This window comes from Equus asinus, chromosome 9, assembly GCF_041296235.1.
Source record: "Equus asinus isolate D_3611 breed Donkey chromosome 9, EquAss-T2T_v2, whole genome shotgun sequence".
Taxonomy (NCBI): domain Eukaryota; kingdom Metazoa; phylum Chordata; class Mammalia; order Perissodactyla; family Equidae; genus Equus; species Equus asinus.
Genome location: NC_091798.1, coordinates 68,496,740 through 68,521,270, shown reverse-complemented (window position 1 = coordinate 68,521,270; position 24,531 = coordinate 68,496,740).

The following is a 24,531-nucleotide window of genomic DNA, read 5'->3' as shown; positions in this document are numbered from 1 at the left end:
CTCACCAGGCTTTTGGAAATGTATGGCCTTTTCACATATCCTGCTATTGCCTAAAACATTTGTTGCCATCTGAATTCATGTTCTTCCTTCAAGACCCATTTCAAAATTCTACCACCTGTTGAAAATGTTCCTGTTGTACCCTCTTTTCATCTGCTTAAATTATAGCTTTCACCCTGCTATGCTCTTATTTATTTGTTTAGATTTCTCCTCTAACACACTGAGGTGAGTGTTAAGTTATTTCTGTATCTACAGAGCTTGGCATAGTACCCCTCATTCAATAGGTGCTCAGTGACATTAATACCAATAATACTAATACAATAACTAAAAACTAATATATTTTGGACTTAGGTTGTTCCACTTGAAGAACTATGGGTCTTATCCTGTTAAGCAAGTTTTACTTTTACTCTCATTTCATAGTTAAAAGAACAGAGGACAATGGAAGAGTGTGAGAAATTAGCCTAAGTTTACAGAAGAAATAAGGATGGGATCAGGGACACAGACGGGATGGGGCCAGGCCACTTCTAATCCTGCGGTCTGGCTCAGAACCACTATGTCACACTGAAGGATCAACAAAAGTTATTTAGGATCAAAGTGGCTTATAGAGAAGGGGCTATTCCAAATTTCCATGTCTGTCCAGCCCCTTTTCACTTAAACTGCTGAAGATACGGTCTCTGAGAGTCTCTTAGCCTTACTGAATCATTTTTCTTTGTGCATGCAATATTTTTTTCCGGTTTGAAGGAAAGCAATCTATACTATACTATAAACTGAATTTTGAGTTACCTTATGAACATTTTGTGAAATAATATTTCTTTAATGACAGCTTCCCCTTTGTGGATTACTAAGATGTAGCCTAGCAAATCATTTACTCTATTCATTCACTTGTTAACTCTCTGAGCATGTATTAAGGTCCCACTGTGTGTCTGGAATTATTCTAGTTGTGGGGGAGCTTACATATTATACCTAAGTCGTGTAGGAGGATATTATACATAAGTCACCATTTACAATACAGTCCTATGAGCCTATGATGGAAGTATGCACAAGGCATAATGACATTTTTTAAAAATGTTATCTAATTTAGCCTGTAGTAGAAGTAACCTCAGAAAGGTTCGTGAAGCATTGGCCAGGAGAGGAGAGTGGAAAGGGTCAACAGAAGACTCAGAAGTATGGGAAATAAAGGATGGGGTCACATCAAAGAGCTACAAGTGAATCTACACAACCAGAGCACAAGGTGCATGTGGGAAGGCAGTGAGGGTATAGACTAGAGAGACAGAAGTTGGGTGATGAAGAATCTTTTCCTATGAAGACTGTGGGGTGCTAGAGAATAAATTAAATAGAGACGAGACATAGTTCGATTTGTATTTTAGATAAAATGTAATGGGGATAAGAATGGACCATATAAAGAAAAACTTTTGGCTGAAGCTACTGTGTGAATGATACTATTGATCATCAAGAGAAGGACTATAAAGGAGTAACAGATTTGAGGTGTCTGTTGGGCATCTTGATGTTTATTACTCTGGCTCCAAACAGTAAACTATGGCACACTATAAAGAAGGGGTCAGCAAACTCCTTCCTATATGCCAAGTCAGGCCTACCACCTATCTTTTATGAACCATGAGCTAAGAATGGTTTTTATAGATGAACATTTCCTTCAATTTGATGACTAGGAACACTAACTGTAAAATCCTATTAAGCAATGTTATCCTGCCTCCTCCTCAAAAAAAAAGTAATCCCACTCTTTTCCTTAGTAGACAACTATTATAAAAAACGTACTCAATTGTTATTATTGCATTTTGAACACTGTCAAAATTATGAAATTTTTTAATGTAAAATTTCATATTTTTTGACTCTTGGCTCATGAAGCCTAAAATATTTACTATCTGGCCCTTTACAGAAAAAGTTTGTTGATACCTACTGTAAGTAGTGACTAAAACTATTTAATTAAGGGATTATTAACCAAGCTGCGGGCAAGATCAATGGGACTAAAAAGGGAAGATGCAGCACCCAGGGATTAGGAAGCAAAGGAAGTCAGCATCACCTCCAGAACCCAAAAGGCAGGAGGAGGGAGACTTTAGGGGCCCTCAGGTGGAGACACAGTCCCTGAAGTGAGGCTGCCTCACAGGAGCCATGAACTTAATGAACTCAGCCGCGGGCAAACCTCTTCACAGCAGGGAGAAAGAAATCCCTGCCACATCTGCAGAAATGATACCCTGATCTCTCTCTCCTGTCTTCTTCAATCTCACAACACCTCCCCTTGGCCTAACCCATCAGAAAGTCAAGGAGCGAAGGAGCCCAGAGCGATTGAGTCCATAGTATTCAGCTCCCCACATCACAGGATATGGTGGAAAAGAATGGGGATGGATTTGTAGTGGTAAGTAGAGAATTGCCGGCACAAAATGCAAAACAGTAATAGGTATTTTTATATAAGCATATACAATTCTAAAAAGAAAACTGGGCAGAACACAGATTTTTAGAAGCTGTTGGCACTTTGGTGGTTGTTGAATTTATTGATCTATATAAGCCTTCTTGAGAAGATTATTTCCAGTTAGAAGAGGATGTGGGATGAAAACAAAACCATAAGTAACACAGGCATTTAATAAATAAAGAATAATAGCTTGCAAAAAGGCAATAAAGAGGAAAAATATTATAAGCTAAGAAGAATGCCTCCTAAAATTATTAAAGGAATTTAATAAATATGCATGAATTAATTGATTGCTATCTAAATGCAATGGTTACAAAAGGAAGAAAAGTAATGCAAGAATTCAACTGCTTTGGCTCAAAATGTGTATGTGTGTGAATATATGTTCTAAGTTCAAAATAATTCTCAAATTTCACCATTCTTTACCACCATTACAGCTACCATCGTGCAAGAGTCAATGATAGCTCTCGTTTGAGCTATTCCCATAGTCTCCAAACTGACTTTCCATTTCCACGTGTGTTCTACAATCTATTTATTCATCACACTGCAGCCTGAAGGAACTTTTAATATACTTCACTTCATTCTTCTGTTCAAATCCATTTTAAACTCTCTCATCACACTAGAAATACAACCTAAACTTCTTACTATGGCTTTCCTCAGAGAATAGCACTCCTGAATTTTCGGTATAAAGACTTCTTTCCATTTTATGACCCTTATCATGTTTCATTTTTCTTCCACAGACTTTAACACCATTTAAAATTGTATTATTTATTCATGCATTTTCTTGTTTGTTTTCTGCATTTCCGTTGGAAAGAAGGCTTGTTGAAGATAATACTATTCTCTCCCTTGTTCGTGGCTCTAGTAGGGTTTAAAGATAAGGCAATAGCTAAGAAGAGGTTGGAGATGAACATGATGAAACCATAAAGATTCTGGGCCTATGTGTCTTTATTGGCAGAAGATGCATCTGTTTGACTGAGATTCCCCTCCTCTCCTAATTAATTTCTGGTAGTCCTCTGGTATGTTTCCAATATCTGCAGACCCAAACTTAAAGCACTGTTATTTCTGACCACTGTGAGTCTACCATTTTTGATAAAACTTCCGATCATCTCATCCAGTCATTGGGTCTTGTATCTAGTTCAAGTGTGGACACAAGCTACTCCCTTAATTACTTGCTTAATTTCCCAAAGACCCAGCAAAGGTCAAGTCTGTTGTCATTCATGAACTGTGGCTAATAGTACGTTCAGGGCCCCCTAAAGTTATCAAGGCCTAATAACTGAACTTCAGGGCCTCTTTCTAAATCCAGTTAGATTCCTATGTGACAGGAGGCCAATAGAGTTCTATACTTTCACTTTCAGAGACCAAGCTTCCAAATTAATTGGACTTCAGAAGCAAGAGCATCCTTTCGTCCTGTGATAAAGTGTTCGCGTTCTACAGCATAAGGACCTCGAGTGAGGAAACATGCTCTCCAGAGGAAATACCCTACACCCAGCACGTGGTTGGCTTCACAAAAGAGCAGAACAAAATCACTGATAGTGCCATTTCCCAAAGTCTAGACTTTTACATTTTAAATAGAATCATTTACATCAATTACATTTAAAAAAATATCTGGCCAAATGCATAGTTATAAAAAAACGCATCTTCTTTAAAGGCACAGACCAGCTAAAGACAAACTTAATATATGTTTCTCAACAAAGCACATTAATATCTCTCAGACTTCAGCTTCTGAATTCAGATTTATAGTGACATCTCACTTTTCTCCAAGAATAACAGGCAGGCACTTGCTTTAAATTAGTTTGAAAAAAGGCAACTGTGGTCATTTTTTCCAAAACCCAGGAATTCTCTTCCAGAAGTAATTTATTTTCTTCCTCCAGACACTGAAACTGCCAACAATCCATAAACGCCATTTCCCTCAATTTGAAGATAGAAAGAAGTTAATAAATCAATATGTTTCTCACCAGCCGCCTACTGGTACGTATATAAAATCACTTCCTACTGCTTAACAATCTTGCGAGCCCTCCTTCCCCTACTAAATAAAGTCTAAAGTCCTCCTTTCACAAAGCATAACATTTCTGCAACCCTTTCCCTTTATATTTCTGCTACCCCTTACCATTCTATTCCCTATTCTCTTGCTACCCAGAAAAAATTATTTTACTCATGCATATATTTCATTAACAAGTATTTCTTAAGTGGAGAGTATGGAGCATGCCATAATGTTTGTGGCCTGGCCATCCAGTACTAAATGTAAACTCCATCCATGCCTTCAAAGAGCTTAAGGTCTAATAAATGAGTCAGACACTAAAACATACATAAACATGAGTGTGTTTCAAAAGAGGAAGAGCAAGATGTTTTCAAAATTTTTCACATGAGAACATAAACTGTTTTGGACATCAAGGAAAGCCTCATTGTAGAAATTTTCCTAACCTGAGAATCAAAGAATGAGTAAAATCGTCCCATATTCAGTGCTTAGGGAATAAGAGGAGACTGTTCAAAGAGAGAAGCAATTTTTCATGCTGTTACTTTTTATTGGCCTTCTCATCTGCCTATGTAGTTAGTTTTTCCTCAAATGTCTTTGCAACCTTTTACAAAATGCAACCCTCGCTTTAAAGCCTTCCCAAAATCTCAGCCTGAATTTGTCATCCTTACCACTTGTATTTCCATTGACATAATCATTAATCACATATCTTTCTTGTCCCCCAGATGGTAATTTCTTTTAGTGGAGACTCTTATATGATGTTTCAACCTCTCCAACATTCCTCCAGGTCTTGGTAGAACCTAGTAGGTGACAGTAACATAAGTTAAATCATGAGACATTTTAGGCCTAAAGAGATTGAGTTACTTGCCTAGGTCAAACAGCAAGTTGATACGAAGTCGAGATGAAACATGAGTCTTCTAATTTTGAACCCTGTGTTTTTCATCAAGACTTCATAAAGTTATTAGTTTTAATACTATTGCCATAATTTACGGAGTTTCTGATGCTATGGAAGAAATTTTAAAAAAATGGAATTAGAGAAAACATTTCCAGTCAGAAAAGTGAACTCACAGGTAGTCATCTTAAGGTAAAAGAACAGTGGAGTAAAATACTCATTTTTTCCACCTCTGCATCCTTATTACAGACAGCAAAGCTTTCTGCACTCTTTCATAGGACTTTGTGCAAGGTACTTGGATTGCATCCCTCAGCTTCATCCCACTCTCCTTCTATTCAAGCCAATAGAGTTAAAAATAATTCCAGTTTAATCTGTAGCTAGAATAATACATATAAATTAAAATTTGCCAGTTAGGTGCACTGGTCTGCAAATCAGACAAAAGAATGGCTGACAGCATCTTTCAGATGCTGCAGGAAGACAGAAACGTTCTGGGAGAAGGGAGTGGTGGCTAGAACTGGCCTTCCCAGCATAGTTAGCAACTTCATGAGTGCATGTGCAACCTTGATGCTTTCCTGACCTTTGGGTAGTTGCAGTGGTTATGGTGAGATCTAAAAGCCAAAGGCCTAATGACAACCTCATAACTTGCACTCTCCTATCACTTCCAAAGATTAGATAAGCCTCACAAGTCCCTGGGTTGAATCATTTTCTGCTAGAAGTACTTTGGGAAGTTTCTATTTTCTGAGAAGTCCTAACCGATAGAGTGTTCAATAACATTTACCAGCAGATTCACCTTTTGAAAATCTTGTGTTCTCTGTGTGTCTGTTTACTTCCTTGTATATTGTCCATAGTTCCATGGCTCCATGTTAAAATAGATAGAGATGACATGGAGATTGTTGGATATTCCCCAGGGCCTGACATCAGGGAGGAAACTAAATCTGAATATATTTTATGATTAAGAGGACTTCTGTGGATTTAAGAGTAATCTTCAAATGCATAAATAACAGTGATTAGTCAAAGTCCACGTCATAATTTTCTAAACTGCTTCTAATTTGTTAAGCTTTCAAAATACTTTAGTATTTTAGAATCTTAAATATGACTCACAATTATTATGCACTTTTTTGACCACTAAATAGAATACTTAAATGACATTGAACGTTGTCAGAAAATAGTCTCATACAGCTTCCTAAATGCTGAGTCAAAGGTAGGGAAGTTATGAAAAATAAATGAGGTAAAGCCGTGATGTTTACTCTCAAAGCAGGAGGCACTAATCTTGTAACAATGCTCTGTTCCACTGGCATTGTTAATGCTGCCACATAGAGTGATGGATGGGGATTTAATCATTTTATCTAATAGCTCCGGGTATCAGAGAATGATATGTGTTACATTACAGCTTTTAGAACATACCAAAGTTTTCCCAAAGTAACAAATCAGGTACAAAGCTGCAAATTTCATTTTTCTTCTTTCCTCCATAATATAATTTTGGGGTTCTCTGATGCTAATTACACAGAATTCAAGATTATATACCTTTATTAGAGAAGACTAAAATAGTATTGAGTCTGTAATGTTATATTATTTCTATTGACATGTGAAATTAACACCCTTCTAACTATGTGTTTTAAGTAATGAGCATTTAAATCAAACAAGATAATTGCACTCATCTGACAACATTACACAGTCTAATACAACCTCTTACAAACATCGGCAATGTTTAAAGGACACTGGCCTTTTTATTCTTTTAGAGAACCATTTTTTATTATAGATATTTCTTTAGAACAACTAGAGAGCTTATTGACATACTTGGACTACTGGATGCAAAAACAAGCAAATGATAACATATCCAATTGTGCTAATGTTCGATGTCAACTTGTCTAACCAATAGGAGAGAGATTGAACTCAACCTCACTGAAACGGGAGGTAGGACAATTTTTAAGTACTGTGGTGAGCTAGTGGAAAAGTACTAGAGGACAAGTCGGGGGAGGTTGGTCAATGTGATTAGATCTGTATTTGCTAATTGACCTTTACTAAATTAAGGTCTTATCCTCCCACAGAGACCAGGAGATAGGGGCTCAATCTTTCTTGATGATTATATTTCAAAGGGATGGCTCTCAGGTCTCTGAGAAAGACATTCCTGAGTTGTAAAACTGGCAAGAAACTGGGAGAAGATTTACATCTCGAAGAGGCAGAGAAAGAATTTACTATTCCAAGTTTTCCAAAGTAAATGCTATAAGAAAAGGGTCAGGGACATAGAGTCAAGAAGAAATCTGTGTAACTTTTAGTCCAGTTGAGGGGATCACTAATATCAGACCATCTTGGTCAGTAACCATATGGAAATATATCAATAATGGAAAATTCTTATTTCATTAGAAAATGTCAATTAAATTTTTTTAAAGACTTTTAGAATTTTATTTTGAATATTTCTTTTAAAAAGCAAAAGGACAATATAGTTTGTTTCAAACTTTTGCCATGGCCAGTTCACTGATATTTCTCCTTTAGGATAACAATGCGACATTTAAATCTCTTTCTTTCTTTCTTTATTATACTATATTATGCTCACCTGACTATTAAGAATTTAAGGCATATAGGAAATTTCTTTAAATTCCTCCCCACATTCTGCAAACTACCAATTTATCTAAATTCCATTCAAGGGATTTCATATTTTGATATTTGAATATATAAAATATATATTCTACATATTTACTCCTGCTAAGCTTATTTTATTTGTTCAAAAATTGTGCTTCCACTTTAATAAATAACCCTCTTTTCCAGTATTCTGGTTAGTACTTGGTAATGAGACTCTTTGCCTTATCAATACATCTTAAACTATATGCCCACTAGTTTTCATCTTTCCTGGCTGTATGGTCTTAATTTTCTGAGATTTTGTCATTTGAAATTATAATTATATCTTCATCACTTTTTTTTCTCTTGTGTACCTTCTCCAGTTCTCTTTCCTCTTCCTTAAAATGTTCTAGTAAGAAGTTTCAGGCTAATCAAATGCTTGAACAAGGATCAGATTATGTTTATTTTTATTTTTTAAAAAAATTGTGTTTCCTATTAATGCCCTCTGTTATACTTAATCTTTCAGCTCTACATCTGAGGCATTAATTTTTAAAAATGGGTTTGCAGTTTAAGATTCCCCATCTCCACAATTAAAGAATTATACTATTATTCTATTAATTGACTTTGACAAAATCTATTCATAACTGACTCTTCAATTAAAGTACTTATTTTTATCTCAATTTTTTCAGAATAATTTTAATGATTTTGAGGGCACTATATATGAACATATTTTTTTGATTACCCACTAATGGCCAGGTGCTATGATAAGCAATTTACATGCATTACATCATTCAATTCTCAGAACTGGACTATTATATTACTAACTTATAGTATCATGATATTATTCCCACTTATTATTAGAGTCTATGGTAGCCATTCTCATATTTTGGGATGCAAAAAAATCACATTTGAGGCTTGACAGAATGAAAGTTTTCTAAAACCAACAAAAATTTAGTTCAATATCTCTGGAACTTAGATATATGCATTTTTTACTTGACCCCAGGTGATTCTGAAGCAGATGAATTTCTAATCAGTTCTGAAGAAAAATAATTCTATAGGAGATGATTTTAAGGAAGATTAGTTCATCAGTTCTCTATTTAAATCAAGTATAAGAATAGTCTAGATGTAACGTCATAATCTTATATTATTTCTCAATAGTCTCTGTAGTATTTATTGTCATTAAAATTACAAATGTTTTAATAAAATTTATTTTAAATTAAGTATCCACATGTAAATGTGACCATTATTCTCTACTAGCCTTTTTGTCTTAAAATTATTTGGTACCAAATATTACAATTTTAAATTTCACTTTCATCAGTCAAATTCGGTATATTCACTTTTTTATATTAATTCACTATTTAATTTCACCTGGGATAACTTCATTGGGTTGATTTTACATTATTTGAGATTCTCATCTATTCATCTTAGATGATTTGAAAGAGGTGTAGTGGTGTGTGTGTATGTGTGTGTGTGTGTGTGTGTGAATAAAGTCTTTATTTGAGCAACAGAATTGAAAGTTCTTCAGTTACTCACTTCAAGTATTTCCATATCTCTTCAAAGTAGATTTAATTGACATTCGTTGAATATTTTTAAAATTTCATATATTCTGTTCAAATTTTTCTTAGTTTCTTAATGAGAAGAAAATAATTACACAAGAGGTCTGCAAATCATTCTTTTCCATTACTGGAGATTTTCCTCTGGGAACAAAAGAAGATGGCATAATATGTTTACAAATCTGTACAAGATGATAGGTCTACTGGCAAATGCACCTAATGGTATTTGCTAGCAGGAGGTTTTCTATTGAATGCTTTTAATAGGATGTACCTAGTCTAAGATTGCTTCTGGTAACCTGGAATGTATAGAGCTGTGGAGCATGGGTCTTTGGAAAATATTATAAAAGCTATGTAATTATATGTTAATGTAGATGTTGCATGATCAAAACAGCTCTTTCCTCTTAAGTAATGTAGGTGCATACATTAGTTAGAGAAATAATGCATAAATCTTGGCCAGAGTACATTTAGACGTAGCAAAGAAGGACCTGCAGAGCTATGGTTGGTCGTCCTTGCTTTCCTCCTGCTTCACTAAGGTCTTGTAATTACTTGTATTCTAGATAGATGATAAAATCACTGATTTGTGTGCCTGATTTCAAAATTTAATTCTTTGTGTTTACTCATGGTACATGGTTTCTACATCAAAAAGGCATACGTCCCAATTGATTTTGATATGAATTATTAATCAGAATGATAGTTTATTATACTAAGGTAGAGAAAATTATCAGGTTAAATACCTATATTTATTCATATTTACCAGTAGTTGTATCTATCTATCTCTATCTAAATATCTTTGTCTACAATTATATCTATGTATATGTGTGTGGAGAGAGAGATATATATATTTATATATATAACATATATACTTGTATTTTATATATCATGAATATATATGTGTTTTATTAGTGAAAATGAAATGTAATAAACAAGGATATTGTTTGATAATATGCAATCAGATACAGATAATTAAGGAAAAATTTTATATATTTGCAACCTAAAAATGAAGTGTGGCAGGGGTATATTCACACTCTGATTAATAATAAGTCACCAACCTCCTCTTTTGCTAATGGGATGGAAATGAACAAAACCACAGGCAAGTAATTAATTGGGGCAAAAAGTGCTTCACCTTGAAAAGGAATTGGGGTGAAGATTTATTTGATTAGAGATTAAGGAATAAGCTTATGTGGGGATGGGCATTATAAATAAAAGACGCATGCTTATCTCGTATAATTGACAGGACCTTGTGTGCTTCACATGCCTGCCAGACTCCTGAGGTCCTTACAACCAGCATTAACAAAGTGTCCACAAGTCTTCATTTCATTCTCTCAGCTATCCTACTTGTTGCCCTTGCCACATAAAAGAGAATTCGAACATGACGCCTTTACCACATAAAAGGGAACTCGAACATAGTAAAGACAGTCTATTCTTTTGATGTCCATTCTTGTGATGTATTCTTTTTAATCAACATAAGCTGTTAATTTTAATTGATTTCTTCCATAATTCCTGACCTCTCTTCTTGCTGAAGAGGGTTGATAAGATTAAGAAACAAATAATGGCACAACTTTCTGATTTTTAAAAAAAAAAATTTTACCCTAGCAAATGGAGTTAATAAATTTAGACAAACAGACATACTTAGAGTGGCATCTCTTGAGAGTAATACTGTTGTGAATTCAACCCATTACTATTAGATAAATTAAGAAGTTAAACTGTTTAAATATCTAAATAAATAGAGGTACATATCAATTAATTCTGTTGAGGCATTGCAGACCATAAGAACCTTTCTGTATTGATCACAGAAGAGTGACATTGCTTTACAATTTGATTTCCTTAAAGTCTATATAAATCTTTTAAGAGCTGTTTCTCTCTAGAACAGTCCTACACAAAGTATCATTCATTCAGGATTGTTGCTAGTGACCATGAACTGTTTGTTTTTGCTCCATGACAGCTTAAGCACAGAAATTGAAAGTGCGTATTTAGAAACTTTTATAGCAATTTCACTTGGTGCAACAACTTAGAATGGGATCTATGGACTTGTCTTAATGAATAAGATGTAGACTCTTTAGTGTGCTGTCACAATCAGAAGTGGTGGAAGCTATGTGCTAGGACCATTTAACAACACATGATGCTCTAAGGTTAGTTTCCTAAATGTAAAAAAAAATACAATATCAAAATTATTTATTTGATTGAAAGGTAATTTAAACAACTCAGTTTTGTAACTGGTGAAAGATTGAAGAGGGATATGGAAAATGTACCACGATTTAGTTCTTTTTTTTTTTTATTGAGTTAATGATAGGTTACCATCTTGTGGAATTTCAGTTGTACATTAATGTTTGTCATTCGTGTTGTAGGTGCACCATTTCACCCTGTGTGTCAACCCCCGACCCCAACTTTCCCCTGGTATCCACTAAACTGTTCTCTTAGTCCACATTTTTAAATTCCTCATATGATTGGAGTCATACACAGATTATCCTTCTCTAGCTGGCTTATTTCACTTAACATAATTGCCTCAAGGTCCATCCACGTTATTGCAAATGGAATGATTTTGTTCTGTTTTGCAGCTGAGTAGTATTCTATTGTATATATATACCACATCTTCTTTATCCATTCATCTGTTGATGGGCACTTAGGTTGCTTCCACGTCTTGGCTATTGTAAATAATGCTGCCATGAACATTGGGGTGCATAGCACTTTTGGGATTGCTGACTTCAAGCTCTTTGGATAAATACCCAGTAGTGGAATGGCTGGATCATATGGTAGTTCTATTTTTAATTTTTTGAGGAATCTCCATGCTGTTTTCCATAGTGGCTGCACCAGTTTTCATTCCCACCAGCAGTGTATGAGGGTTCCTTTTTCTCCACAACCTCTCCAACATTTTTCACTATTAGTTTTAGATATTTTTGTCATTCTAATGGGTGTAAGGTGATATCTTAGTGTAGTTTTGATTTGCATTTCCCTGATGATCAGCGATGATGAGCATCTTTTCATGTGCCTATTGGCCATCCGTATATCTTCTTTGGAGAAATGTCTGTTCATGTCTCCAGCCCATTTTTTGATCAGGCTGTTTGATTTTTTGTTGTTGAGTTGTGAGAGTTCTTTATATATTATGGATATTAAGCCTTTGTCAGATATTTGACTTGCAAATATTTTTTCCCAGTTAGTGGGTTGTTTTTTTGTTTCAATCCTGTTTTTGTTTGCCTTGAAGAAGCTCTTTAGTCTGATGAAGTCCCATTTGTTTATTCTTTCTATTGTTTCCCTTCTCTGAGAAGACACGGTGTCTGAAAATATCCTTTTAATACTGATGTCAAAGAGTGTACTGCCTACGTTTTCTTCCAGAAGCCTTATGGTTTCAGGTCTCACCTTTAGGTCTTTGATCCATTTTGAGTTTATTTTGGTGAATGGTGAAAAAGAATGGTCAATTTTCATTCTTTTACATGTGGCTTTCCAGTTTTCCCAGCACCATTTGTTGAAAAGACTTTCTTTTCTCCATTGTATGCTCTCAGCTCCTTTGTGAAAGATTAGCTGTCCATAGATGTGTGGTTTTATTTCTGGGCTTTCAATTCTGTTCCATTGATCTGTGCACCTTTTTTTGTACCAGTACCATGCTGTTTTGATTACTGTAGCTTTGTAGTGTGTTTTGAAGTCAGGGATTGTGATGCCTCCCGTTTTGTTCTTTTTTCTCAGGATTGCTTTAGCAATTCGGGGTCTTTTGTTGCCCCATATGAATTTTAGGATTCTTTGTTCTAATTCTGTAAAGAATGTCATTGGGATTCTGACTGGGATGGCGTTGAATCTGTAGATTGCTTTAGGTAGAACGGACAGTCTATGTTTATTATTCCAATCCATGAACAGGGAATGTCTTTCCATCTCCTTATGTCGTCATCCAATTCTCTCAGAAAGGCCTTGTAATTTTCATTATATAGGTCCTTCACTTCCTTGATTAAATTTATCCCAAGGTATTTTATTCTTTTTGTTGCCATTATGAATACTATTGTGTTCTTGAGTTCTTTTTCTGTTAGTTCATTATTAGAGTATAGAAATGCTACTGATTTATGCAAATTGATTTTGTACCCTACAACTTTGCTGTAGTTGTTGATTACTTCTAACAGTTTTCCAACGGATTCTTTGGGGATTTCTTTGGGTTGTCATCTGCAAACAGTGAGAGTTTCACTTCTTCCCTCCCTATTTGGATTCCTTTTATTCCTTTTTCTTGCCTGATTGCTCTGGCCAGGACCTCCAGTACTATGTTAAATAAGAGTGGTGATAGAGGGCATCCTTGTCTCATTCCTGTTTTCAGGGGTATGGCGTTCAGTTTTTGCCCATTGAGTATGATGTTGGCTGTGGGTTTGTCATATACGGCCTTTATTATGTTGAGGTCGTTTCCTTCTATGCCCATTTTGTTCAGAGTTTTTATCATAAATGGCTGTTGGAGCTTGTCAAAGGCCTTCTCTGCATCTATTGAGATGATCATGTGGTTTTTATTCCTCAGTTCATTGATGTGGTGTATCATATTGATTGATTTGTGGATGTTGAACCATCCCTGTGTCCCTGGTATAAATCCCACCTGATCATGATGTATGATCCTTTTGATGAATTGCTGAATTCTGGTGGCCAAAATTTTGTTTAGAATTTTTGCATCTATGTTCATCAGTGATATTGGCCTGTAGTTCTCTTTTTTCGTGGTGTCCTTGTCAGGCTTTGGTATCAGCATGATGTTGGCCTCATAGAATGTGTTAGGAAGTGTTCCATCCTCCCTAATCTTTTGGAATAGCTTGAAAAGGATAGGTATTAAATCCTCTCTGAATGTTTGGTAGAATTCCCCAGGAAAGCCATCTGGTCCTGGGGTTTTATTTTTGGGGATGTTTTTGATTGCTGTTTCAATCTCCTTCCTTGTGATTGTTCTGTTCAAATTGTCTGCGTCTTCTAGAGAGAGCTTTGGGAGATTGTAGGAGTCCAAGAATTTATCCATTTCCTCTAGGTTATCCATTCTGTTGGCATACAGTTTTTCGTAGTATTCTCTTATAATCCGTTGTATTTCTGCAGAGTCTGTTGTTATTTCTCCTCTTTCAATTCTGATTTTGTTTATTTGAGCTTTCTCCCTTTTTTTCTTTGTAAGTCTGGCTAGGGGGTTGTCAATTTTATTTATCTTCTCAAAGAACTAGCTCTTTGTTTCATTGATCCTTTCTACTGCCTTTTTCGTTTCAATAGTATTTATTTCTGCTCTGATTTTTATTATTTCTCTCCTTCTGCTGACGTTGGGCTTTATTTGTTCTTTTTTCTCTAGTTCAGTTAGGTGTAGTTTAAGATTGCTTATTTGGGATTTTTCTTGTTTGTTAAGATGTGCCTGTATTGCGATGAATTTTCCTGTTAATACAGCTTTTGCTGCATCCCATATGAGTTGGTATGGCATGTTATCATTTTCATTTGTTTCCAGGTATTTTTTGATTTCTTCTTTAATTTCTTCCATGATCCATTGCTTGTTCAGTAGTGTATTGTTTTGTCTCCACATCTTTGTGCCTTTCTCAGCTTTTTTCTTGTAATTAATTTCTAGCCTTATAGCATTATGATCAGAGAAGATGCTTTTTATTATTTCAATTTTTTTAAATTTGTAGAGGCTTGCCTTGTTTCCCAACATATGGTCTATCCTTGAGAATGTTCCATGTGCACTTGAGAAGAATGTGTAATCTGCTGTTTTAGGATGAAGTGATCTATATATGTCTATTAAGTCCAATTGTTTTAGCTTTTCATTTAGCTCCACTATTTCCTTGTTGATTTTCTGTCTGGATGATCTGTCCATTGATGTGAGTAGGGTGTTGAGGTCCCCTACTATTATTGTGTTGTTTTTAACATCTTTCTTTAGGTCTGTTAATAGTTGCTTTATGAATCTTGGTGCTCCTATGTTGGGTGCATAGATATTTATAAGTGTTATTTCTTCTTGATGAAGTGTCCCTTTGATCATTATATATTGTCCCTCTGTGTCTCTCTTTACCTGTCTTATTTTGAAATCCACTTTGTCTGATATAAGAATTGCAACACCTGCTCTTTTTTGCTTGCTATTAGCTTGAAGTATTGTCCTCCACCCCTTCACTCTGAGCCTGTGTTTGTCCTTGGGGCTGAGGTGTGTTTCCTGGAGGCAACAAATTGTTGGATCTTGTTCTTTAATCCATTTTGCCACTCTTTGTCATTTTATTGGAGAGTTCAATCTGTTTACATTGAGAGTGATTATTGATGCATGTGGACTTAATGCTGTCAATCTGTTGCTCATTATCTTGTTTTCCTGCGTTACTTTTCCTGTGTGCTTTAGCCTACACATTTAATACTGCAATTTCTTATGCTGGGTTTCTTAGATTTTTCCTTATTTATGTTTTGTGCCTCTGTTCTGTTTTTTAGTTTAGTGGCTACTCTGAAGTTTGTATTTAGAATCTTGTGTATAATATAGTCTATTCTCTGGTGGTCTCTTACTTACGTGGCCTAGACTGATTTAGACCCTTTGCTCTTCCCCTCCTAAATAATTATTTCCATTTCTTATTCCAACTCATGTTATGAATTTGTAGTTAGAGTGATAAGATCATTCTTGATTTGGTAGTTTCCTTACATTTACCCTAATGCTGTAGGTGAATATTTGCTATCCTGTTCTGGTTCTATCCATCGGTCTCCCTACTCTGTGGTTTGTGACCCCTTTCTCCCTTTTTTCTTTTTTCACGTATGAGAGCCTTCTTGAGGATTTCTTGTAGTACAGGACTTTTAGTCACAAATTCCCTTAACTTTTGTTTGTCTGGAAAAGATTTAATTTCTCCCTCATATCTGAAGGAAATTCTTGCTGGATAGAGCATTCTTGGCTGAAGAGTTTTATCTTTTAAAGCTTTGAATATGTCACTCCATTCTCTCCTAGCTTGTAAGGTTTCTGTAGAGAAATCCACTGAAAGTCTGATAGAAGCTCCTTTGTAGGTTATTCTCTTCTGTCTTGCTGCCCTGAGCATTCTTTCTTTGTCCTTCATCTTTGCCATTTGTACTACTATGTGCCTTGCAGTAGGTCTTTTTACATTAACAAATCTAGGAGATCTGAAAGCTTCCTCTACACACATTTCTCTGTCAATCCCTAGATTTGGGAAGTTCTCTTCTATAATTTCATTAAGCACACTTTCTGCTCCATTCTCCTTTTCCACATTCTCGGGAATTGCTATGATCCTTAAGTTATTTCTCTTCATTGAATCCACTATCTCTCAGAGATTTTCCTCATTTTTTTTAATTCTTAGTTCTCTTTCTTCCTCTGTCTGGAGCCGTTCAGCCTGTCTATCTTCAATTATGTTTATTAGCTCTTCTATGGTGTCTACACAGGCATTCAGGGAATCCATATTCTGTTTTATCTGGTTCATTGTGTTTTTCATCTCTAGTAATTCTGTTTGATCCTTCTTTATAATTTCAATCTCTTTTGTGAAGTAATTCCAGAAATCATTGGCTTGTTTCTCTATCTTTCTCTCTACCTCATTGAGTTTTTTGATTATAGCTGCTCTGAACTCATTTTCACTTAGTTTACCTAATTCCAAGTCCTGAGGACTTAATTCTATGTTTTCATTGTTTTCCTTCTGGTCTGGGGCTTTTATAAACTGCTGGATGGTAGAGGAGTGGTTTTTTCACATGGTGGTAGAATTTGGTTGCAGTTACAGCCTGTCGCCACTAGATGGGGGTCGGGAGCCGCATGTTCTGAGCTCTCCACCTTTGGACAAATGCCGGCACCCAGTGCGCTTTGCTGGGAGGGAGGGGCTGCTTTTCTTGTGTGCTGATCTGGATTCCGATCAGTTCTGTTCTCTGGTCTCCCGGGGCCCTGGGTTTATGGGGTCCCCACGCACAGAAGCTTTCACCCGTCAGCAGGGTTTCCACTGTACCAGCGGCGGGAGTCCTGGATGATCCCCTGGCCGTGCAGCCCCTCCCCCACTCGTTCACGCACTCCGACAGTGATCCCAGTCTCGAGGGGAGGGAGCGAAGTTCTCTCCTACCCCGTTCCAGCTCCTCTGAGGCCAGCAGCAAGGTCTCTGTTCTCCGCCTTGTTGGTATTGTAGGTCTCTAACGTGTTGGCATTAGATTTATTCTCTGAAGTTCAGCTTTTCCAATCCTTTGTTGTAATTTGGAGGGGAGACAGTCCTGGGTCAGTTCACCCCGCCATTTTGCTCTGCCCCTCCTCACGATTTAGTTCTTTTTGATTAAAAATTGCAGTAAACATTCTGTGCTTCCTTAAACTACATTAAAAATCTCATCTCCTTTCAGTTCCTAATGGGTTGGAAATTAAAAAATAAAATAGAAATAAACTGGCCATTCAACACATTTTGAGAACTTCTGACCTACAGCATAGTTTGTAGCCACCTGAATCAAGACAGCAAAAATTCCCTCAAGGTCAACTTGGATCCATTGCACAAGAAAGGACTGGGACATCTTTTTCTCTAGAGAAAGGAGGACCAGGCCTAATGGCAAAATGGATGAAATAATAATCAGATCAGAGTTGACGTCTCCAATAAATGTATGATGCATGTTAGACACTTCATGGCTTGATTATTTTCATGAATAGATCACCTATCACATATCCGAATCCATTATTTTACTCTTTAAGAAAATAAATAATAATGGTCATTGTCAGTACAATTGATGGCTATATGATCTAATGGAAACAGACACTATGACCTTCAAGAACTGAAATTTTCTGTAGGAAAATCTTTTGATGTTGGATTTTAGAGGCTCTCCTTATCAATAAAAACTTATTTTATTTAATATCTGAACAAAGTTGTTCAAGAGGAAGTTGTACCTAATAGGCAAAATGCATAAAATAAGTGGAGGAAATTACTATCAAGTCTAAATAATATTTCTAATATTGAAGTCCCAACTTAACCAATGGCTGTAGAGATGGTAGGTAAAGACACATTTCTGACTCATCTTTTTTTAATATGGTGTTATTGAAGCTGCCAGGATCACTGAGGACTGTGATCTGTACCAATTCTTTTCTATTTGCACCAAGTTCTAATTTTTATTTCTCCAAAGCATAGCATATTTCTAATTTAGCTGCTTGGAGAATAGAAACAGCATTTATAAATTGGTACACAATCTGAAGATAAATAATCCATCACATTGTGATAGATAACTCAAACTTTAATTACTCAGATAAAACCACTTTCATTAAAAAACATGTTATATATTATACAACCAAATCCCTTCATTAAATTCTATTAACACAATTAATAAGCAATTCATCCAATGCATTGCTCTCTTTATCACTGGTTTACTTTGAATTATTAAACAAACCTCAGAGTAGTAGGCCCCATATGAATTTCAAATACCACTTATTTATTTAACCAGTAAATACTGAACATAATACGCTTTGGTGTGCATGCAAAAAAATTCAAGTATTTGTTTATCTTTCAAGGACAATAGAATCGCCTATATTTAAATTCAACTAATAAATTGTGCTAAAGAATAGACAGGAGAAAATAAATTCAGACGCCAACAAAGTGGTGACCTTCACCATCTCCCGAGACCCTAGGCACTCTGGGGAAAAAGATACTGAAAGTTTGTGTTTTTCCATTATAACATTGCTATTGATTAAGTATTTCAATCATGGTCTGCACAAGTTAATTTTTACCTTTTGCTTTCTGTAGTTTGTTATATTTTAAAGATATGAGAAAAAGAATTGGGCTACAATACATGTTTTGAAATTTTAGATCAAATGCAACTCCCAAGCTCGAGTTTCAATATTTCCCATCCCATTCCTTGATGTTTCCTCCCTTAAAATGTCAGTATTCTTCATACAGAACAAACCACAGTGCTAGGAAATGCAGTGCTGTCACAGAAGGATATTTTGGGTAGTCCAGAGTAGTTGGTATTATTCCATACATAGTTGTTTTATCAACCAGGGAGGTACATGTTTAGACAAAACAAAAAGTTGATTGTTTTCCAAACAAAAACATATATTGAAACACTAAAACAGAGAGACAAACTGATACTTGCTGTATTGGCATTTTTCTTCACTTACAAAATGGAGGAAAATAATTTTCTATCAACTCTGGCATATTGCCTTTGACAAGCTTTGCCCCCATCCTTACTTCTTCCAGAATAAAATAGACTTTAACAGGATGTTTTATTTTAATGGCACAGCTTTAAGTTGCACAACACACCACTAAGAGCAAATCAAAGAATTAGAAAATGTAGTTTTATTTTAAAGATATCACTTAATTGCTATAATTCCATATTTAAAATTAAACTCAAGCTTGAACTCCATATGAAGCTTAAATCAATCTTATATTTATATAGACTCATCTGTACCATATGAATATATGCAGGAAAATGTGTATTATATGATGTGCCTTTCTCTGAAATTCGAAACAACAAAATATATCACAAACAGTTTGATCTTGGGTTTAACATAGAAAATTCCTATAAATGCAAATGAAATATTCCTCAAAATGTATTAAATTTTATAATTAAAAGATTTGAGGTTTTTAAACTGTTGGGGAAGGAAACAGAAACACAGATCATTAGAATTTTGACCTAAGACCCCTATATCCTTCCAGTTGAGATCAAAGCTTTTCAAATTGGCTTTGCCAATTGTAGTAGCCAAACCCTCAAAATTTCTTTCTAGAAAGTTTAGCTTTCCATGCTCAAAGAGCAGCATGAAGGAATAAAATTGTGCTGAAACTGATTCTGATCTCTTAATTTCTCCAGTACCTACCATATTTAAGAAAGAACATCTCCTGGAATTTGGAAGGACTTTAAAATGACCTAGTTCATAAAAAGGCAAGAAATGGAGAGTCCTTTGAAATATGTTTTATCAATTTATCTTCACTTTTTCTTCTACCCTTCTAATCAACAATAGAATCTGTAATGGTCTGTCACAGGTTTTATTAATTTGATATAGAAAATCATTCTGTAACTTGAAGGACTTTGAAAAAATTGAAGAGGATACCAAGGAACATTTCACTTTTTTAAAAAAAATAATAAAAGAGGGGCTGGCCTGGTGGTACAGCATTTAAGTTTGCATATTCTGCTAGGGTGGTGCAAGATTTGCCGATTTGGATCCCGTGTGTGGAACTACTCACCATTTGTCAAGCCATGCTGCAGTAGGTGTCCCACATATAAAGTAGAGGAAGATGGGCATGAACGTTAGCTCAGGGCAAGTCTTCCTCAGAAAGAAAAAAAAAAAAAAGAGGAGGACTACGAACAGATGTTATCTCAGGGCTAATCTTCCTCAACAAAAAATAGTAATAATAAATGACCTAAGACCATTTTTTACTGTTGTGATTACAAAGTTGATTCCATTGTCTATTGTTACAAATTATATATTCCATTATTATATCAATGATTGCATATTATCTATATTATTATATTAATATATTATATATAAGTGTGCAATGTGTACATATGTATAATATTGTATATATATGTACATATATTTTCACATAAATCAATTCCTGCCAATATTTAGTATCTGGGAAAAATCTCATAAAAACTTAATTTTATTTAAATAAAAGAAATATGAATTAGTATACTTTGCCTTACATATCAAAAAAGCCAAAATTACATACACTACTGAAAGGTAGAAACTGAGTTCCTAGTCCCAGGTACTTTGCACTTATATTGACAGACACACCATATAAAAATATTTTTTGTGTGTATTATTATAATGCATTTAGTCCTTAAGGGAATAATTAAATTTAAAGTAAAATTTGCACATATACAACTCTAGCTTTTTCAAACTTTCTTCTCATTGTTGCTCTCATATTGGGAATATTTTCTATGTGTTTCGAGACTGAGATGGTTTTAATGTATTGAAAGTAGCTGGGCTTCAAGGTGAATCCTCAGTGGTAATATGTGTCCTATTATATCCTTCATCCTTAAATCCTTAAATATTGTACTCTTCTAATCCTCTCTCTTTTCACGTTTTCTCAGTCATAAAGTTATTCACTGTTTTCCAACCATATTAATGTCTATCATAATTCTCTGTCAGGGACAGTTCCATTTTGTTCCCAAATTTCCTTTCATAATCCAACTCATGTTAGCTCTTATGTAAAAGTTTTTGTAACAACCCATTTTGTACAAGAGTCTATACTAGCAGTCAAAACATTTTAGATTTTATACCTATTTTTTATATGAGAATACAAACTCAGAGAAGTCCTATGATTTGTAAAGTGTCAGTGCCAGAAATAAAATCTTTTCACTTGTTGCCCATGCCAGAGTTCATATTCTGATATATGAATGACATTTGGCATGGTAGAAAAATAGCTCCAACTGGTTAAAGTTTAAAGGCAGAAAGCTTGCTCTCACAAATACCATACAAAGTGTGAGATGCAAATCAGAATGTTAGCAATATTGTATAAAAACAAAAGTGACTAAATCCTCATTCAGGACCTTTGAGGTCCCACCTCAAAATGTGTCTCTTTGGCTTGATTATTTTTAAGAACAAAAGACTCAGAAAGAATCTTTGACCTTCTCTCTAACTGTCTAAAAGAATTTAAGACAGAAAGCCTATTCTAGGAAGGAGTTCATACCATAAGGTAACTATGTGTGATATAGTAATATATAACTCCCTGTGTGACAGACAGCGAGGAACCTAGTAAGGTCAATTTGATCAAAGATATGTTACATTGTCTTTGTAAAGTATGGCAAACATTTGTTTAGCAAACATTTGCTTTTCCATCTCCATGTGAATTGCCTTTCTCCCCTTTCACAATCACTACCCCCAACATCCTCCTTTGTCTTTAGCTGAAGATGGTATTTAAGATGGTAGCTTTGGCCATTTTGGCAAGTTCCTCAGTTTTCCTGGTTTCTCCCAGGAAATGAGGTGAGTACTATGATCTTCCCAACTTACTGCTTTGAGAGAATTTCCAGGCACAGGAATGGGGAACTCACATGAAGCTGGGAAAAATTTCTGAAATGAAGAGATGGAGTTAAGATTTTGAGGAAAAACAAAGAGAGTTTCAGAACTAAGTACAGGAGAATAAATTAATATTCAGATAGAGAACTGTGGATGAATGTAAAGAGCTTCGCTCAAATATTTAGCAGACTACTGATTGTTGTACACATGATAGAAAATACCCAAGGATAGGTAAATAAAATCTGACAGGATTAGGGGTAAAAGTGTACACTGCCTATGACAGGCTGAGAATGTGACTTTTTCCCACTAGAAAGATTAGAAAACCTCACAATTCATCAGGAAATGAATGAAATATACAAAAAGGTCTTGTCTCAAGGATGGAGAATAATTAAAACTAGGTTAAGCACAGCTTTGGTACTACCCCAAAACTCTTAAAAGCAAGAATCAAAAATATTAAATCATTTTCAGCTAAGTTGACTGCATTCCAGAACAAAACTTACAAAGATCTACAGGGCAAAAAAATCTAAGAAAGAAAAGAGTAAAATTTGCAAAGTACAACATCTAATAAAAGATTGCCAGGGAAGCAGAGAGTTAGGAAAATTTGACCAATAATGAAGAACATGAACACAGTGAAACTGACCCAGAACTGAACCAGATGTTAAAATTAGCAGACAGGGACATTAAAACGGTTATTGAAAATGCATCCTATATATTCAAAAAATTTATATACAGATATGGAAAAATGTTTTAAAACACCCAAGTTAAACATCTAGAGATCAAAACTAGAATGTCTTTGATGAAACCTATACTAGGTGATATTAATGGAAGATTAGACATTCTAGAAGAAAAGATTAGTGAACTTGAAGATATAGCACCAGAAATTTTGAAAAAGAAAAAAATAAAAACCATTAACGGGCTGTGGGAAAACACTGAGTGACCCAGGAGCCTAATATGTATGTAGCAGGAGACCCCAAAGGACGCAAAGGTCAACAGAAAAAAACCTAAACAGAAAATGGCCAAAATCGTTCCCAAATTGATCTACAGATCCAAGAAGTTCAGCAGACTCAGAGCACAACCGACATGAAGAAAAATGCACCAATGTTCCTTATATTCAAATGACTCAAAATATATGACAAATATAATGTTATAAAAGCATCCAAAAAAAAAAAGATACTGTGTCCAAAAGACCAAAGGTAAACATGCCAACAGAATCCTCCTTGGAAGCTATGCAAGCCAGTACACTGCAGCGCACATCTGTAAAGGACTGAAAAAAGAAAGATAAAATATAAAAGGCCAGTCATGAACTCTATGCCCAATGAAATCTTTCAAAAACGAAGACACAATAAAAACATTGTCAGACATACAAAAGCTGAAAAATTCACTACCACCAAGCCCACACTTCAAGAAGTATTAAAGTCTTTCAGGCAGAAATAAAATGACAGCAGGTAGAAATATGGATCAACAGAACAGAATGAAGAGGATCAGAAACAGTAAATACATAGGTAAATAAATAAATTTTTATTATTTAAATATCTTCTAAAATTAATTTTCTTTATAAAGGTAAAAATTTATTGTGATGATTATAATATGAATAAGTAAAATGTATGAAAACATTATCACAATGGTTGGCAGGGAGAAATGAAATTATAATACTGTAAGACACTTATACTATAGATGAAATGGGATAATGCAACTTGAAAATAGATTGTGATAAGTTAAAAATATATATTATAAACCCTAAAGCAGAAACTAACATAACAAAACAATCAGAGCTAATAAGCCAAAAAAGCAGATAAAATTGAATCATCAAACTATAAAAGCAGAAAAAAAAGCAGATGGGATAAACATTTTTAGTAAAGTAAGACAATGAACTTAAACCTGATCATATCAATGATCACGTTAATTTAAATGAACTAAACATATCAATTAAAAGTCAAATATTATCAGTGTGGATTAAAAAATAAGACCTAATTATATGCTGCTCATAAGAAATATACTTCAATATAAAAAAACAAATAGGTTAAAAGTAAAATGTTGAGAAAAGATATGTGTTGCTAACAATAATCAAAAGGAAACTGGAGTGGCTATATTAAAATCAGATAAAGTTGATTTCAGAGCAAAGATTACTTCCAAGGATACAGATGTTTATTTCATAAAAGGTCAATTCTGAAACAGGACATATAAATCCTAAAATTCATGCACCTGATCACAGATTCAAACTAAATGAAGCAAAAACTAATAGAATTAAAAGTAAAATAGACAAATACAAAGTTATGTTGATGATGTCAATAC